We start from the raw sequence: 5,000 nt of genomic DNA, 5'->3' as shown, positions 1-5,000 counted from the left end.
GAGAGTTGCAAGGGCTCGTCTGGGATTTGAACCCCGGACCTCTCGCACCCTAAGCGAGAATCATACCCCTAGACCAACGAGCCAGTGAAAAACAGCAGCTTCACATGGCAACACTTTCGGCAGACAAACCAGCATTCTCTGAAAAAGGCCTCTGGGTGACCCACGACGCCCTTACAAAATACCAGACAACTGTAAGGGCTTACCCATTCATTTGAACCTGGGAGCTCTCGCGGCATGAGCAAGATTCATACTCCTAGACCAGCAAGCCACTAGACAATATGCAAGGAATATATTATGTGGCGATACTATCTGCTGACAAAGTGAAAGTATTCAAAAGGCATTTTTATGAAAGCTATTATGCCCTGTAAAACACAAGACAGCAGCGAGGGATCGTCCGGGATTTGGACGATTGGACTCTCGCACCCAAAGCCAGAATCATACCACTTGACCCAAGGGCCACTGCAAGACAGCAACTTTACATAACAACACTAACTGCTGACAAACCGGCATTCTCAGAAAAAGGCCTCTGTGTAAGCCACAATACCCTTACAAAACAGAAGATATCTGTAAGGGCTCAACTGAAATTTGAACCTGGGAGCTCTCACGGCATGAGCGAAGATCATACTCCTAGTCGACCAGACAAGGAATGTTATATGTGGCGATACTAACTGCTGACAAACTGGAATTCTTCGAAAGAAGGTTTTATGAAAGCCATATTGCCCTGTAAAACACATGACACCTGCAAGGGCTCATCCGGGATTTGAACCCGGGACCTCTTGCACCCAAAGCGAGAATCATACCCCTAGACCAACGAGCCACTAAAGCTTGACATTTTCACATGGAACCAGCAGCAGCAGATGGTCAGAATTCTTTATTTAAAAATTGAGTCAGAACGTAATTTCAGAAGCTCAAGTGTTGAAGTCGGGCTTGTGCGTCAGATGGACCCGGGGCTTCTCCTGCCCAAAACAAGATTCGCAGCCCTAGAACGACAAGTTGAGTCACTTGTTTGCCTTAAAATTGCTGTTGTTTTTGTCCACTAGCTTCAGTGAGGTAAATTGATCTTATCCATTTCACAGATTTAAGCTGCATGGCAAAAACACATAACATTATGTAAGTCGTTGTTGGAGGAGGATCGTGATAGCATCAAATAGCTATGTCAGCACCTAGTATCACAACCACTCACTAATTGGTGTGATTAAAATTGGTCTCATTCATTTATTTCACTGATTTGAAGCTGTAAGGAAAGAAGGAAAAGGTTCCACCGAGATTTGAACTCGGATCACTGGATTCAAAGCCCAGAGTGCTAACCATTACACCATGGAACCAAGACCTTCCTCAGTTGACATCTAATGCTTGCACACTAGCGTTGAAACTGGCCTTTGTGAAAGCCATGATGTCCCTCAAAACCAAAGAGAGTTGCAAGGGCTCGTCTGGGATTTGAACCCCGGACCTCTCGCACCCTAAGCGAGAATCATACCCCTAGACCAACGAGCCAGTGAAAAACAGCAGCTTCACATGGCAACACTTTCGGCAGACAAACCAGCATTCTCTGAAAAAGGCCTCTGGGTGACCCACGACGCCCTTACAAAATACCAGACAACTGTAAGGGCTTACCCATTCATTTGAACCTGGGAGCTCTCGCGGCATGAGCAAGATTCATACTCCTAGACCAGCAAGCCACTAGCCAATATGCAAGGAATATATTATGTGGCGATACTATCTGCTGACAAAGTGAAAGTATTCAAAAGACATTTTTATGAAAGCTATTATGCCCTGTAAAACACAAGACAGCAGCGAGGGATCGTCCGGGATTTGGACGATTGGACTCTCGCACCCAAAGCCAGAATCATACCACTTGACCCAAGGGCCACTGCAAGACAGCAACTTTACATAACAACACTAACTGCTGACAAACCGGCATTCTCAGAAAAAGGCCTCTGTGTAAGCCACAATACCCTTACAAAACAGAAGATATCTGTAAGGGCTCAACTGAAATTTGAACCTGGGAGCTCTCACGGCATGAGCGAAGACCATACCCCTAGTCGACCAGACAAGGAATGTTATATGTGGCGATACTAACTGCTGACAAACTGGAATTCTTCGAAAGAAGGTTTTATGAAAGCCATATTGCCCTGTAAAACACATGACACCTGCAAGGCCTCATCCGGGATTTGAACCCGGGACCTCTCGCACCCAAAGCGAGAATCATACCCCTAGACCAACGAGCCACTAAAGCTTGACATTTTCACATGGAACCAGCAGCAGCAGATGGTCAGAATTCTTTATTTAAAAATTGAGTCAGAACGTAATTTCAGAAGCTCAAGTGTTGAAGTCGGGCTTGTGCGTCAGATGGACCTGGGGCTTCTCCTGCCCAAAACAAGATTCGCAGCCCTAGAACGACAAGTTGAGTCACTTGTTTGCCTTAAAATTGCTGTTGTTTTTGTCCACTAGCTTCAGTGAGGTAAATTGATCTTATCCATTTCACAGATTTAAGCTGCATGGCAAAAACACATAACATTATGTAAGTCGTTGTTGGAGGAGGATCGTGATAGCATCAAATAGCTATGTCAGCACCTAGTATCACAACCACTCACTAATTGGTGTGATTAAAATTGGTCTCATTCATTTATTTCACTGATTTGAAGCTGTAAGGAAAGAAGGAAAAGGTTCCACCGAGATTTGAACTCGGATCACTGGATTCAAAGTCCAGAGTGCTAACCATTACACCATGGAACCAAGACCTTCCTCAGTTGACATCTAATGCTTGCACACTAGCGTTGAAACTGGCCTTTGTGAAAGCCATGATGTCCCTCAAAACCAAAGAGAGTTGCAAGGGCTCGTCTGGGATTTGAACCCCGGACCTCTCACACCCTAAGCTAGAATCATACCCCTAGACCAACGAGCCAGTGAAAAACAGCAGCTTCACATGGCAACACTTTCGGCAGACAAACCAGCATTCTCTGAAAAAGGCCTCTGGGTGACCCACGACGCCCTTACAAAATACCAGACAACTGTAAGGGCTTACCCATTCATTTGAACCTGGGAGCTCTCGCGGCATGAGCAAGATTCATACTCCTAGACCAGCAAGCCACTAGACAATATGCAAGGAATATATTATGTGGCGATACTATCTGCTGACAAAGTGAAAGTATTCAAAAGGCATTTTTATGAAAGCTATTATGCCCTGTAAAACACAAGACAGCAGCGAGGGATCGTCCGGGATTTGGACGATTGGACTCTCGCACCCAAAGCCAGAATCATACCACTTGACCCAAGGGCCACTGCAAGACAGCAACTTTACATAACAACACTAACTGCTGACAAACCGGCATTCTCAGAAAAAGGCCTCTGTGTAAGCCACAATACCCTTACAAAACAGAAGATATCTGTAAGGGCTCAACTGAAATTTGAACCTGGGAGCTCTCACGGCATGAGCGAAGATCATACTCCTAGTCGACCAGACAAGGAATGTTATATGTGGCGATACTAACTGCTGACAAACTGGAATTCTTCGAAAGAAGGTTTTATGAAAGCCATATTGCCCTGTAAAACACATGACACCTGCAAGGGCTCATCCGGGATTTGAACCCGGGACCTCTTGCACCCAAAGCGAGAATCATACCCCTAGACCAACGAGCCACTAAAGCTTGACATTTTCACATGGAACCAGCAGCAGCAGATGGTCAGAATTCTTTATTTAAAAATTGAGTCAGAACGTAATTTCAGAAGCTCAAGTGTTGAAGTCGGGCTTGTGCGTCAGATGGACCCGGGGCTTCTCCTGCCCAAAACAAGATTCGCAGCCCTAGAACGACAAGTTGAGTCACTTGTTTGCCTTAAAATTGCTGTTGTTTTTGTCCACTAGCTTCAGTGAGGTAAATTGATCTTATCCATTTCACAGATTTAAGCTGCATGGCAAAAACACATAACATTATGTAAGTCGTTGTTGGAGGAGGATCGTGATAGCATCAAATAGCTATGTCAGCACCTAGTATCACAACCACTCACTAATTGGTGTGATTAAAATTGGTCTCATTCATTTATTTCACTGATTTGAAGCTGTAAGGAAAGAAGGAAAAGGTTCCACCGAGATTTGAACTCGGATCACTGGATTCAAAGCCCAGAGTGCTAACCATTACACCATGGAACCAAGACCTTCCTCAGTTGACATCTAATGCTTGCACACTAGCGTTGAAACTGGCCTTTGTGAAAGCCATGATGTCCCTCAAAACCAAAGAGAGTTGCAAGGGCTCGTCTGGGATTTGAACCCCGGACCTCTCGCACCCTAAGCGAGAATCATACCCCTAGACCAACGAGCCAGTGAAAAACAGCAGCTTCACATGGCAACACTTTCGGCAGACAAACCAGCATTCTCTGAAAAAGGCCTCTGGGTGACCCACGACGCCCTTACAAAATACCAGACAACTGTAAGGGCTTACCCATTCATTTGAACCTGGGAGCTCTCGCGGCATGAGCAAGATTCATACTCCTAGACCAGCAAGCCACTAGCCAATATGCAAGGAATATATTATGTGGCGATACTATCTGCTGACAAAGTGAAAGTATTCAAAAGACATTTTTATGAAAGCTATTATGCCCTGTAAAACACAAGACAGCAGCGAGGGATCGTCCGGGATTTGGACGATTGGACTCTCGCACCCAAAGCCAGAATCATACCACTTGACCCAAGGGCCACTGCAAGACAGCAACTTTACATAACAACACTAACTGCTGACAAACCGGCATTCTCAGAAAAAGGCCTCTGTGTAAGCCACAATACCCTTACAAAACACAAGATATCTGTAAGGGCTCAACTGAAATTTGAACCTGGGAGCTCTCACGGCATAAGCGAAGATCATACTCCTAGTCGACCAGACAAGGAATGTTATATGTGGCGATACTAACTGCTGACAAACTGGAATTCTTCGAAAGAAGGTTTTATGAAAGCCATATTGCCCTGTAAAACACATGACACCTGCAAGGGCTCGTCCGGGATTTGAACC

At 45.2% G+C, this 5,000-nt stretch overlaps 7 non-coding genes across 7 annotated transcripts in view; all 7 read right to left on the bottom strand.

Annotated features, from left to right (window-relative positions):
* Positions 1-745: 745 nt before the first annotated feature.
* On the bottom strand, positions 746-817 carry trnap-ugg (transfer RNA proline (anticodon UGG)). Its single transcript has one exon. It is a non-coding gene; the product is annotated as a tRNA-Pro (tRNA).
* Positions 818-1,253: 436 nt separating this feature from the next.
* On the bottom strand, positions 1,254-1,325 carry trnaq-uug (transfer RNA glutamine (anticodon UUG)). The gene has a single exon. It is a non-coding gene; the product is annotated as a tRNA-Gln (tRNA).
* Positions 1,326-2,155: 830 nt separating this feature from the next.
* trnap-ugg (transfer RNA proline (anticodon UGG)) lies at positions 2,156-2,228 on the bottom strand. Its single transcript has one exon. It is a non-coding gene; the product is annotated as a tRNA-Pro (tRNA).
* A 436-nt stretch (positions 2,229-2,664) lies between these two features.
* trnaq-uug (transfer RNA glutamine (anticodon UUG)) lies at positions 2,665-2,736 on the bottom strand. The gene has a single exon. It is a non-coding gene; the product is annotated as a tRNA-Gln (tRNA).
* Positions 2,737-3,567: 831 nt separating this feature from the next.
* Positions 3,568-3,639, bottom strand: trnap-ugg (transfer RNA proline (anticodon UGG)). The gene has a single exon. It is a non-coding gene; the product is annotated as a tRNA-Pro (tRNA).
* A 436-nt stretch (positions 3,640-4,075) lies between these two features.
* trnaq-uug (transfer RNA glutamine (anticodon UUG)) lies at positions 4,076-4,147 on the bottom strand. The gene has a single exon. It is a non-coding gene; the product is annotated as a tRNA-Gln (tRNA).
* An 831-nt stretch (positions 4,148-4,978) lies between these two features.
* Positions 4,979-5,000, bottom strand: part of trnap-ugg (transfer RNA proline (anticodon UGG)) — a 72-nt gene continuing 50 nt past the window's right edge. The window contains exon 1 of the tRNA in view: positions 4,979-5,000. This exon is cut by the window's right edge and continues 50 nt beyond it. This is a non-coding gene — a tRNA (tRNA-Pro).

This window comes from Danio rerio, chromosome 13 (genome assembly GCF_049306965.1).
Source record: "Danio rerio strain Tuebingen ecotype United States chromosome 13, GRCz12tu, whole genome shotgun sequence".
Classification (NCBI taxonomy): domain Eukaryota; kingdom Metazoa; phylum Chordata; class Actinopteri; order Cypriniformes; family Danionidae; genus Danio; species Danio rerio.
The sequence above is the reverse complement of the archived record's forward strand: the minus strand, read 5'-3'. Positions and strand labels throughout refer to the sequence as shown.